Genomic DNA, 14,050 nt, shown 5'->3' on the forward strand with positions numbered 1-14,050 from the left:
TTTGTATTTGTTCCATAAGTATTCAGGGGATATATATTCTCTAAGAGATATAATGTTCTATTATACATGTATGTCCAAATATCTCTCTCCGTATACGTATATGCATGCAAACATACTATGTGAATATATATGATTGTTTGATAGTACTATTTAATTCTTCTGTTATTTTTCTACTAAATTTGTAGAATTCTTTTTTTTTAAATATTTTATTTATTTATTTTAGAGAGAGAGCACAAACTGAGGGGAGGAGCAGAGGGGAAGGAAGAGGGAGAGAATCTCCAGCAGACTCTACACAGAACATGGAGCCTGACACAGGGCTCAATCTCACAACCCTGAGATCATGAACTGAACCAAGAGTCGGATGCTTAACTGACTGAGCCATCCAGGCACCCCTAAATTTGTAGAATTCTTAATTTACAATACTTGTATTTTGAAATCAAGTTTTACATTCATTTCTACTAGTTTTTGCTTTTTGTACATTACTGTTTTATAATGAAAAATTCAAAAATACGTAAAAATAAAATAGGACGATAGAAAACCCATGCACCATAAATCTAAAATTAAAAAAATTTTTTTTAAAGATTTTATTTATTTATTTGACAGAGAGAGAGACAGCCAGTGAGAGAGGGAACACAAGCAGGGGGAGTGGGAGAGGAAGAAGCAGGCTTCCAGCGGAGGAGCCCGATGTGGGGCTCGATCCCATAATGCCGGGATCACGCCCTGAGCCGAAGGCAGACGCTTAACCGCTGTGCCACCCAGGCGCCCCTAGAATTTTAAAATTTTTTATCATATTGTGTCAGATATCTTTTTTTTTTTTTGTAAGATTTAATTTATTTATTTGACATAGAGAGAGACAGCCAGTGAGAGAGGGAACACAAGCAGGGGGAGTGGGAGAGGAAGAAGCAGGCTCTCAGTGGAGAAGCCTGATATGGGCTCGATCCTAGGACTCCAGGATCACGCCCTGAGCCGAAGGCAGACGCTTAACGACTGAGCCACCCAGGCGCCCCCCCCCCCGCCAGATATCTTTCTTAAGACAAGACATTTCAGATAAAAATAAAGCCTCCTTCATACACCTACCTAGGTTTACTTTTTATCTTCTTTTGCAGAGGCAACCACGAGCATGAAGTTTTTAAAAACAGTTTGTGTCCACGATTTTATTTTTACTACTAAAGTATATGTGATATGCATAAATAACAGAGTATTGTTTTCTGTATTTGCAAAATGTAGTGCATTAAGTTTCCTACCATGGCTGAACTTGTCAATTGTCCTTGTATGTGACAACTTTCCTTTTCATAAGACTTTGGTGTTAGTTGCAAATTCATGATCATTACATCTTCTTGTGGAATATTCCTTTTATCATTAAGTAATGTCTGTCTCTTTATCCATATTATTTTTCAATTTGTATTGTATTCAGTCCAGTTTTAATATTGTTCTACTATCTTTTTTTGGCTTCTTTTGCTAACATTTTTTTTAAAAAAGATTTTATTTATTTATTTGAAAGAGAGAGGCATGAGAAGGGGGATGGAGAGCAAGAAGCAGACACCCTGCTGAGCAGGGAGCCTGATGCACGGCTTAATCCCAAAACCCTGGGATCATGACCTTAGCTGAAGGCAGACGCTTAACCGACTGAGCCACCCAGGCATCCCTCTTTTGCTAATATGTTTACGAGACTCATCTGCATTATTGCAGATAGCTATAATTTGTTCATTTTAATTTTCCATTTGTTCATGTGCATTTTCTATGCTGCATAATATTCCACTGTTTGAACAATTTATCTTTTCTACTGTTGATGTACAGTTGGGTGGTTTATAATTTACTATTATGAATAATGTTCATATGAATACTATTGCACAGGTCTTTTGGTGCATGTGTGCTTGTGTTTTAATCAAGTATATGTCTAGGAGTAGAATTGCTGGCTTCTAAGGGATGCATATGTTTAGCTTAATGCCAAACAGTTTTCTGAAGTGATTGTACTGATTCCTACCTTCATTCAATGAGAGTTCCTGGAATCCATCTCCTTGTCAACACTTAGCATTGTCAGTCTTTATTTTAGCCAATTTATGAATATACGGTAGCAATGCAATGTGACTTTAAGATGCAGTCCCTTATTAATTAATTTGAGCATGTTTTCATTTCTTTATTGTTCACTTGGATGGTCTCTTGAGGAGTCATCTGTTCAAGTATACTGCCCAGTTTTCTTTTGGGTCTACATTTTACTTACTGATATGTAGGAGTTCCCCTTCTATTCTGAGCTTTCTGCTGGTTATGTATGTTAAATATATTCCCCATTCTGTGGATTGTGTTTTCATTCTCTTAATTATATCTTATGTTGAAGAGAAGTATAATCGAATGCGGCCTAATATATTAATGTTTTCTTTAGGCAAGTTTCTTTTGGGTTCTGTTTATGAACTCTTTCACTGTCCTATGTTCATAAAAATATCCTGCTACGCTTTCTTCTAGAAAAAATTCACTAAAGGCATTGTTTTACCTTTCACTTAAAATTTAACAATTTTTTAAAATTAAGTAATCTCTATGCCCAATGTGGGGCTCAAACTCACAACCCTGAGATCAAGATTTGCATGCTCTACTGAGTGAGCCAGCCAGGTGCCCCTAATTTTCATTTTTTTTTTTAAGATTTCATTTATTTATTTGACAGGGAGAGACAGCGAGAGACAGCAAGAGAGGGAACACAAGCAAGGGGAGTGTGAGAGGGAGAAGCAGGCTTCCAGCTGAGCAGGGAGCCTGATGAGGGGCTTGATCCCAGGACTCTGGGATCATGACCTGAGCTGAAGGCAGATGCTTAATGGCTGAGCCACCCAGGCGACCCTACTTTTCACTTTTTGATTTAAAAACTACCTGGAACTGACTGTTGCAATTGTAAAGAACTTGCAGAATCTAAGAGTTTACCCCACTTACAAGCTTACAAGTGAGCCTATTACCAATTCATGAATGCTGGCAGAAGACCCAGCGATTCCTGGGTCAAAGAAAAAGGGCTTTATTACTCATGACAAGAGCAGTAGCCAGGGCTTCACATTTATGCTGGTTCCCCATGCCCTCTAACTCCTACAGTGTAATGTAGGTAGGGCCCAGATGAATGCTCGCTCACATGGTGGGTTGTATTGCAGGAGAAAACACGGAGCTTGGGTGATTCACAACTTTTATGGTAAACTGAAGCAAGTCTGCTCTTTTTTGGAAGGAGACAATATTTGCTGCACAAACAACTTTGAGAAGTGCCCTAGGTAAAGAGTAGTCAAGGCCTTACATTCTTGGCATACCCATAAGGTTCATGGCAGATTGCCCCCCCCCCAACATCCATCCAACACATTCTTGGCTGAACTCAAATATTTATATAAGTATACCACTCTGTCAGCTACTCTAATTAATTTGACCAACAAAGGCAGACACCAAATCTGTTCAATCTGTCTCTTAAAGCATTTAATTAAGGCTACTATCAATAATATTCTAAATAGCCAGATAAGGCCAATCTGCAGTAATGATCTCGACAGTGCTCCCAGGGTCCCAGACTCAGCTAACTGTGAATAAGTATGGAAGGGTGGGGAGGACCCATAAGTCTCATTTTAGACAGGATGTAGTTCAATCTATCATCCACTACAATACACGCAAAGGAATTTAGATTGTTATTTCAATGACTACATTTTTCTTTTGTATGGCTTCTAATTAAAAAAAAAAATCTGGGGTGCCTATGTGGCTCAGTCAGTTAAGCATCTACCTTTGGCTCAGGTTGTGATCCCAGGGTCCTGGCATCGAGTCCCATGTTGGACTCCCTGCTCAGTGGGGAGTCTGTTTATCCCTCTCCCTCTGCCCCTCCTCCCTCCTTGTGCTCTCTCTCTCATTCTCTCTCCCAAATAAATAAATAAAACCTTTAAAAAAAACACTATTATCTGTATTCTCTTAAGGATAACTGTTCCTTTGTCTTTGAGTATGTCCAATACATTTGTTTTAAAATACCTTTCAAACTGTTCTATTATTTATAGTTCTTAAAGTGTCAATCCTCTTCTATTTTCTGCTGAGTCTCTTTCATGCCATTTTTTAAAGTTTTTTTTTTTTTTAATTCCTTAATCTCCAGCAGACTCCCCACTGAGCCTGGAGCCTGATGTGGGGCTGGATGCAGGATTCCAGTCAGGGCTCAACCTCTGAGGTCATGACCTGAGCTGAAAACAAGCATGGATCCCTTGACCAACTTAGCCACTCAGGGCACACCACCCCCCTGCCTTTTAAATTTTTTACTGTTAACTCTTTCACACAAGTAGTTTTTCATGTGAGTTCTGTGTTCTTTGTGTGAAGCCATCCCCATAGTGAAGGTTTGGGTTTTCTCTGCTTAAGGGCCCTGTGTTTGGTTGGGCTTCAATAACAAAGTCCCCCAGACTGGCAGGCTCAAAAACAAAAGAAATTTAATCCTCACAGTTCTGGATGCTGTAAGTCTGAGATCAGAGTGCTAGCATGGTTGAATAAGGGTCCTCTTCCTGGTTCATATTCAATGCCCTCTCTACATGTCTTCATATTGTGGAAGGGGCCAGAGATTTCTCTGGAAATTTTAAAAGGGCACTAATCCCAATCATGAGGGCTTCATCCTCATGATTTAAACATCTCCAAAAGTCCCCACCTACTAATACTATCACCTTTGGGGGTTAGGATTTTAACATGAATTTGGGGCTTACAAAAACATTCAGCCTGTAGCAGATCCCATGAGTATTTACAAGCTCCAAAGCAAAATTAATGTTATTTATTCATCTTGAGGATTCTTCAACATATTCACAGTGGAAATTCAAACCATACACCTGTGCATAATAATGGCATGAAAGACCAGTTTTTCAACAGGAATTCTACTTTTGATTGGGACTTTATATCCTTGTCAGTGGATGTGGGTTGCTCGGGGCAGGGGGCAGTGTTTGTGACTTCAGCTAGGTGGCTCTGCAGCAGGGGTAGATTCTGAAGGAGATAAGTAATGCAAGCTATCTGTTGACCATTGTCTCCACAGGTGGGCAGCAAGTCCTTCCCTGAAGAGTGACCTGAGTGGCACTTGTCCATGGCTATCACTCTCATTTTCCAAAACTATCTTTCATTTAGGTGTTTATACATTTTAAGTAATTCATACTGAATGGACTACATGGCATAATAAAGGGCAGTAAGTTCAGACTCTCCCAGCTCTCATTCTCCTTTACTCTGTTATGATATTGAAATCAGATACTCCATTATCAACAGACATTTATATCATTTATTCTAAAAGTTAAAAGCTTAATGAAAAAAACTCCCAATTTTTTGGTAATGGCTTTATTAAGATATAATTGACATAACATCAGTGTTTTTTGGTATATCCACAGAGTTGTGCATTTGTCATCACTATCTAATTCCAGAATATTTTCATTACTCTAAAAATAAATCTTGTACCCATTAGCAGTCAGTTGCCAATCTCTCCCATCTCCCACCAATCTACTTTGTCTTTCTAGATTAGCGTGTAGGGTACATCCACATAAATGGAATCATATAATATATGGACTTTTGTTACTGGCTTCATTTATTTAGCATAACATTTTTTTTAACAAACTTTTTTAAAAGATTTTATTTATTTATTTGACAGAGATAGAGACAGCCAGCGAGAGAGGGAACACAAGCAGGGGGAATGGGAGAGGAAGAAGCAGGCTCATAGCGGAGGAGCCTGATGTGGGGCTCGATCCCATAACGCTGGGATCATGCCCTGAGCTGAAGGCAGATGCTTAATGACTGCGCCACCCAGGTGCCCCAATTACTGTACTTTTTCAATTCCAGAATTACCATTAGGTTCTTTTTTATATACAGTTGCTATCTCTTTACGATATTGTCTATTTGATGAAACACTGTCATCATACCTTCTTCTTCTTTTTTGAAATCAAGTTGAAATTCATAAAATGTAATTAAAGTGTACAATTCAGTGGCATTTTGTACATTCACAATGTTGTACAACTACCACCTCTATTTAGTTATAAAACATTTGCATTAGCTCAAAAGAAAATGTGTACTTATTAAGGAGTCAGTCCCCATTCCTCTCTCCAGTGGGTATCTAGCAACTACTAACTTGCTTTCTGTTGCTATGGATTCATTCCATGTCAGTTATTTCACATAAATGAATTCATACAATATGTGGCCTTTTGTGTCTGGCTTCATCTAGTCAGCATAATGTTTCTAAGGTTCATCCATGTTGTTGCATGTATCAGTACTTCATTTCTTTTTAATGGCTGAATGGTATTTCATTATATGGATACACCACATTTTTAAAAAGATTTTATCTTTAAGTAATCTCTACACCCAATGTGGGGCTTGAACTCAAAAACCCGAGTTCAAGAGTCACATGCTCTACTGACTGAGCCAGCCAGATGCCCCCACATTTTGTTTATTAATCACTGGTGATGGACATTTTGGTTGTTTCCACTTTTTGGCTATTGTGAATACTGCTGCTATGAACACATATGTACGAGTACTTATTAGAGTATCTAGTTTCAGTTCTTTTGGGTATATACCTAGAAGTGGAATTACTGGATAATATGAATATATTGGGCTTAACTTTTTTTTTTTTAAGATTTTATCCATTTATTTGACAGAGAGATAGAGAGTACAAGTAGGGGGAGTAGTAGGCAGAGGGAGAAGGAGAAGCAGTGTCCCTGCTGAGCAGGGAGCCCGACGTGGGGCTTGATTCCAGGACCCCAGGATCATGACTTGAGCTGAAGGCAGATGCTTAACCATCTGAGTCACCGAGGCACCCCTCTATGTTTAAGTTCTTGGGAACTGCCAAGCATTTTCTCCTTTACTTCTTAATATATGGCTTCCTTTAATTCTTTGAATATATTTATAATAGTTTCTCTGAAGTCTTGTTAAGTACAACATCTGGGTCCTCTAAGGAAGTTTCTGTTGCCTCTTTTTCTCCGTGTATGGGTCAAACTTTCTGTTTCTTTGTCTTGAATTTTTTTTCTTGAAAATGGGACAGTTTAGATAATATAATTTAGTAACTCTGGATATTGATCCCACACATTTATGATTGATTGTTTAGTGGCATAGCCGGACTATTTCAGTGAAGTCTATTTCCCTTACTATATGCAATCTCTGATTTGCTTCTTAGTGGGCATAGCTTGGACATAAGCATTGTTCCCCGAGGCTGTCAGTGGTTTTAGTAGGGTTCCTGTAACTATTTCTTTCTCTGATTATTCTGTTAAGTCTGTATTGGTATCACACCCAGCTGTCAACCTTCACTCACTACAGATTAATTGCTTTAAACGTTTCAACAATGTATGGGGTATAAATTGCCCCACAATGTCATCCAATTCATTTTGGACTTTGTGGGATTCGTTTCTGAGATCAGTGTTTAAGATCTGTTCTCACCCACAGCAGGCTCTTGTTATAGGTCCCTATCCCTGGTTCTCTCTGGTAAACTTCCTGGCCTATGGTTTAGCTTGCCACTCACATGAAGCTATCAGACTCTTTGTTAATACTTACTTAGATTTGAACTTCCTCCGTCCTCTGTTTCAAATAAAATCATTTTCTTGACAGCTTCTGAATTCTTTGTTTTGCAGCCTGTCTTTCTTCCTGGGAAAAATCTCTAAACTACAATTTCAGAGCTGGGAACAAAGACGATGATATGCTTCTGAGTGAAACCCCTTCTTTAGGAGCAGAGTGCTGGGTAGTAGCCTCTGGTCTTCTTAGCTTGCCTATTCTAAAATGGAACCTTCACCCATGAATGAGCTAGGATAAGGGAGATCAGCATCCCAGTATTCTCAGCACGCCATGCTGAAATAGAACCTCTGCCCCATAAGTGGGGGCTAGGTGGAGGTAGCAATCCCCCAACTGTCGACCATACTCACCCATAATTTAGCCTGTGAACAAGTATCTAGGGAGGAGTGTGACAAGAAATGCTGGCATCCTGTTTTTCCCAGGAAAATACTGAAGCTCTTGACCAGGTAGCTCCATCATCTTAGCCATATCCACCTGGAGTAGAGATATAGTTCAGATGCCACAGACTCTTGTTGTTCTTATTGAGTTTTAAAAGATTATCTTGAATGCATGTTTTTTCATTTGCTGTATGCCCTTAGGAGGATTTCCAGAGAGTTTAAGCAATTGGTTTTGTTTTATAATTTTCAACTTTTATGCTTATTTTACTGGGGAGCAGGTCTGTGGAGCTCCTCATACTTCCTTTTCAATAAGTCTTCCAAATATCATCAATCTTCTCATCCATATAACACCTGTATCTCATTAATAAGAAATATGGTGACTCCTTTTCTCTTAAATATGTACTTGGGCTCTTTTCAAATAAGTTGGTCATTTTAAGTTTGCTTACTTTTCAGTACAAGGTCTTTCTATCCCAATTGATTCTACAACTATTCTTGGAAAGAAATGGTTAGAGAGAGAGAGACAGACAGACATACTCGTGTATTTTTAAAAATCCATAAAATTGCTAAATTGTTTTAAAAATTGAGGTGAGATAGTCTCCCAACTTCTGGCTGGTGGTCACAGTTAAGCCTTTCAGACTTCCATAGGTATGCTCAGAAGGTTAGGTCCCTACTGCACTTTATTTGGGCCATTTCTCAGGTGGGTTGTGTTTGTAGCAAACAGTTTTAAGAGATGAGGTATTGTCTCCCTCCAAGACAAAGGGCAAGTCTGCTTATTGGTTGTTATAAAACTGTATTCCTCAAGCTCAGTGTTTTTTTCCTGTAATGTATCCACTGTGCAGGCATCCATGAACCCTCTGCATCACCCTCATGGGATTTGGGAGAGAAGGGCAACTGAGGCAAACTGCTCATGTGGCTTGCTGTGCTGTAACAAAGTCCTTTGTCTCTAGCCCAGAAATCTTGTGTCTTCCGCCAGTATCAAACAGTATGAACAGTAACAGTCTCATCAAGTAAAATCAAATCCTAGCTCTAACAATTCTGCGATGAGAATGGGATGCTGATGGAATCATAGCTTTATGGAAGAGGGAGGAGATAAGTTCTGTGGGCCAGGTCTGGGGATATGAGGAGACTCCCTGAGATATAGTAGCAAATGCTCTTCCCATTTACAGCAATTTGTGCTCTAACCCAAAATGATATTTTATTTTATTTTTTATTTTTTTTAAATATTTTATTTATTTATTCAACAGAGATAGAGACAGCCAGCGAGAGAGGGAACACAAGCAGGGGGAGTGGGAGAGGAAGAAGCAGGCTCATAGCAGAGGAGCCTGATGTGGGGCTCGATCCCATAACGCCGGGATCACGCCCTGAGCCGAAGGCAGATGCTTAACCGCTGTGCCACCCAGGCGCCCCTTTATTTTATTTTTTAAAGATTTTATTTATTTATTAGAGAGAGAGACAGAGCATGAGCAGAGGGGAGGAGCAAGGGGAGAGAGAGAAGCAAGCTCCCCGCTGAGCAGGGAGCCTGATGCAGGGCTCCACCCCAGAGATCAGGACCTGAGCTGAAGGCAGACACTTAACTGACTGAGCCACTCAGGCATCCCCCAAAATGATATTTTTAAAAAATGGCACTTTCTCCACCTCTAGTCAATGTGATGTAGGAAACAAAGGCAGAAGAAAAATCATAAAATTTCCTTATTACCTATAGCCCATTGACAAGACCTTCAAACAGGTAGAGGGACATTCCTCTAGGGACACAACTGTGTTGATGTTAACACTTTACTAAGGGCAAAAGGCAATGCTAGCCCAACCTGCCCCACCCCAGGATCCTGTAAGCCTACTTTAACATATAAAAATTCTTTTGGAAACTTCCTTTATCTCTAAACCCCCCAAGATACGTGTTGGCAATCACCCCCCAAGCATATGGCCCACTGATATACATCTAAAGGGTCTCATGACTAAGGTTTTATTCCATGGTAATAAATGACCTTTTCCCAACAATAGCTGGCCCCCTCAAGGTCCTGGAAACCTTGCTTCCAAAATTCCTTAGAGACTTATGCTATCCTTAACCCCCTCTCAACTTGAAAGTATATAATGGGCCACTCCTCATGACCCCAGTGCAGCTCTTTCTGCTCACAGGTCCTGTCCCCGTGCTTTAATAAAACCACCTTTTTGCACCAAAGACATCTCAAGAATTCTTTCTTGGCTGTCCGTTTTGAATCCTAATGTCTTTCCCACATCACTTACTGCTTACTATACAATGGCAGAGTCCCCAAATTCAGTGTTTCTTTCCCGTAATGCACCTCACAGCTTGATTAGACATTCGTTTGGGCCCTCTGTGTTTCTCTCATGGAATGCAACCCACTGCTTGTGTTGGCATCCATCTTAGCCCTTTGTGTTGCTGCTGTGTGTTTTGGAGATCAAGAGGAAGTGACATAAACATGCTAATGCTCATACTGCTTGCTGTGCAATGAATAATAAAGTCCATTGAGCCTTTGACCCAAAAGCCTTTGTTCTACCAGTATCCATGAAACAAGACCAGGCTAAAAAAATGTACTAGCTTATAAGAAGGGTAAAATAAAATTCTACACTGACAGTCATTCCCCTTATATTTTCCTTTATGCAGATTTCAGCTATATTTTAAATGTTTCCTTTTTCCCCACAAAGCCATCCTTTTTATTGCCCCATCTCTCTTCCTAGTCTTTTTCATCTGGGCCCTTAAGGGTCCTCTTCTCTGAGCTCTGCTGCCTAAGCCGTGCTATGTATTCTCCCCAGTAAACGCTTTCCTCTTTCTGCTCCAGTTCCCTCCAGCAGCAATATCAGGGAGCTGGGGCAGAAACAAATTAAATATTTTGAAAAATACTGCTATGAGAACTAGTAAATGGCTTATGAAGACTATCCAAAAATCTGTTGGTCAAATAAAGAAAGTTTATTAAATTTACCACAGCAAGGATTTAACAGAGTTTTGGCAGTGTCTCAATAGGGGAAAGACGTAAGAGTACATTTAGGATTCTCCCTCCAAGATGGGGAGTGGGTTAATATTAGGCAAAATTTGTGACTTAATAGTATAAGACTGATGGATACAGGATCTCAAAGCAGGCCTTGGTGAACAATCTATCCTGATAAGTATAATGTTTGCTTTAACAATCAAAATGTTTGTCCTAATAATCAAACATCTGTTTAGATAAACAGATTGCAAAAATTTCCTGGAGCAAGTTATATTGACCTAAGTGATCTCAGTTTTCAGGCCCATCAGTTGACACAGGTGGATTAAATTCTCAAGACAAAAATGAAAACTGGCCAGCTAACACTTAACAAAATCTTTAAAAACTGTAAAAAAAAAAAAAAAAAGGTGGGGGTGGGTGGTGAGGTAGACATCTCATCCAATATGAATTGCTTCAAATTTTATAGTTAGTAGAAACAACTTATTTATATTTAACCCATCAGTTATATGGCAAATTACTGTAACAAAGAAATTATTTTTGGCAAAATGGCCTACTTCTAATATGAATGTTACATAAAATTTTGTCTTTGGTCTCCTTTTCTTCTCCCCATATTCTTTCCCTTAAACTTAACAATGGCTTCATCCATCATCTATTAGGAATTTACTCCTAATCTTAGACTCAATCCTTGATCTCTCTTTAAGATTTCTATCTGCCTGTTTGATATTTCTAATGGATGTTCTGATTCATTTTTCTCATAAGACACTTACTTCTCCATGATTATCTAATGTTAATCACCATTCTCCTGGTCAACAAAGCTGAAAACTTTAATTTTTGCTTTTTCCCTTTCCTTGGTCCTTCTATTTAAAACTATTCACCATATCCCAGATCCAAAGGATTCTCTAAGGCAGTGCTATTCAAAATGCTAGTCAGTGAGGAGATTAGGAACTCATGCAAGGATGTAAATCAAGGAGTTTCCTGCATGGAGAAGTGCTATCCTCTGGACTAAACAGTGCACCCAGTAAAAAAGTTGATTATTATTCTGGATCAAGCTCCTTACCTTGTTACATCCCAGAAATAGCTTGCTGACTGACCAGCTGCTAGCCTGAACATACCTTTTCCCAAAAAGATTAGGAAATATGATTCTCAAGGCAAATATGGACCCTTATATGGGGGACAACAGCCTAGTATAACAATCATGTGGTCATCTTTTTACTTAATTTATTTTTTTAAAAAAAGACTTTATTTATTTGACAGAGAGAGAGAGAGCACAAGCAGGTAGAATGGCAGGCAGGGGGAGAGGGAGAAGCAGGCTCCCCAATGAGCAGAGAGTCCAACATTGGGCTCAATCCCAGGACCCTGGGATCATGACCTGAGCCGAAGGCAGATGTTCAACCAACTGAGTCACCCAGGCACCCCAATCTTTTTGCTTTACTTTCAAGTTCTAGATAATTTTTCTTAACATGTTATTCTGTTTCCTCTTTTTTTCACTAAGCACTATGTTTTATTTATTTTATGTTAGTTGTTTATCAAGTTGTTTATTTATTTATTTAAAGATCTTATTTATTTATTTGATAGAGAGAGAGCCAGCGAGAGAGGGAACACAAGCAGGGGGAGTGGGAGAGGAAGAAGCAGGCTCCCAGCGGAGGAGCCTGATGCAGGGCTCGATCCCAGAATCCTGGGATCATGCCCTGAGCCGAAGGCAGACGCCCAACGACAGCCACCCAGGTGCCCCTATCAAGTTGTTTTATTTATCTTTATTTGGCCACAGCCAAACTTACAGAAAGATGCAACCCCCAGGGGTACAATGAATGCTCCAACAATATGAAATCACAGATGCTTGGCCAGAAGGCCTCTCATCTGAGGTTTTGTCAAAGCATTGGAAGTCATGGTAGTTATTCTCCTCAATACCAACCTCAAACCTAACCTCCTTCCTAACTCACTAAGCACTATGTTTTATTTTTTTTAAATATTTGAGAGAGAGAGTGGGCACGTGCATGTGTGTGGGAAGAGGAGCAGAGACAGAAAATCTCAAGCAGACTCCATGCCATCAAGTGTGGAGCTGGCCTCTGGACCTGATGGGGGGTGTGGGAGGTGTGTGTGGGGGGGCAGACATGGGGTGGGATGTGGGGCTGGATCCCACAACCTATGAGATCATGACCTGAGCCCAAACCGAGAGTCCGATGCCTAACGGACTGAGCCACCCAGGCACCCCAGCACTGTTTTAAAGTTCTATCCATATACATCTACTCTCTTCACCTCCCTAACAGCTGTATAAAACTCAATGGCACCTCTCCCAGTGATGGACATTCCAATTCTCTGTCACCACAATGGAATTCTGCAATGAATATCTTCACACATGTCTCCTAGTTTGGGCTCTCCTTCCAAGATTTGGTAACAGTTTCCTAAGTGTCTCTTTATTCCCAACTTCTCCCTAATTCAAATTTCTCTCTACTCCCAGCACAGTTCCAAAACCTTTTATAGCTCCCATCGCTACAGAATTAAATTCTGTTATGTCATCCTGGTCCCCAAAGTTCTAATCCTAATTTTATGGCTTTCTGTTATATGACTCTGCTATTCATATTGTATTGTCTGGCCAAATTGAAATGCTACTTTCTGGTGAAATACTCCTTTCTGGTCTTCTCCCATATTTCTAACTTCCTGCTTGTCAAGCCTTTGCCCTTATTCTTCCACTTCTAGGATGCATTTCCTCCCATTTCCAACTGTCAGACGCTACCAATCTTCAAATATAACCCCCTTTACAAAGCCTTCTCCTAGTCTTGTATATTTGTTACCTCATCAGAAATTTCAACACTTTGTCAATACCTGTTTTGTGCTATTATTACCTATATTATAGCTATTTATAGATGTCCTTATGCTAGTCCCATAAGACTGTACCTTCTTTATGCTAGTTATTTCCCACAATCATCAGCATAGTGCTTCATATGCCAAATGTGCACTTTAAATATATGCTTACCTAAATATTGAGCAACTCCTAAAAATAAGGAACCGTGGCTATGATGAGATAAAAGACTTGATTCTGGCCTCAGAAATTCAGAGGACCATTTGTATGGATGCATCAGGGAAGTGTGAGGATAAAGACAGGAATTAAAAGACAGGAATTCAGCTAGGCTTTAATCTGTCTTCCTAACTTGCACTCTTAACTATTTCTCCAACTGTTTTTAATGACAGAAAGAAAATCTTTTTGGGTTAGGCATAAAATTTAAGCCAAGAATG

General features: G+C 39.7%; 1 protein-coding gene across 4 annotated transcripts in view; it reads right to left on the minus strand.

Moving 5' to 3' along the window:
* Positions 1 to 14,050, minus strand: part of AMN1 (antagonist of mitotic exit network 1 homolog) — a 50,831-nt gene that overhangs the window by 28,341 nt on the left and 8,440 nt on the right. Inside the window, exon 2 of one of the 4 annotated variants that reach the window (XM_019796839.2) lies at positions 7,851 to 7,974. The exons of the other annotated variants lie outside the window; for them this stretch is intronic. The gene's annotated coding sequence lies outside the window, so the exon portion shown is untranslated. The remainder of the gene's footprint in view (positions 1 to 7,850; positions 7,975 to 14,050) is intronic. 4 annotated transcript variants of the gene reach the window in all.

The sequence above is a fragment of the Ailuropoda melanoleuca genome, chromosome 16, assembly GCF_002007445.2.
Source record: "Ailuropoda melanoleuca isolate Jingjing chromosome 16, ASM200744v2, whole genome shotgun sequence".
NCBI classification, from domain to species: Eukaryota; Metazoa; Chordata; class Mammalia; order Carnivora; family Ursidae; genus Ailuropoda; species Ailuropoda melanoleuca.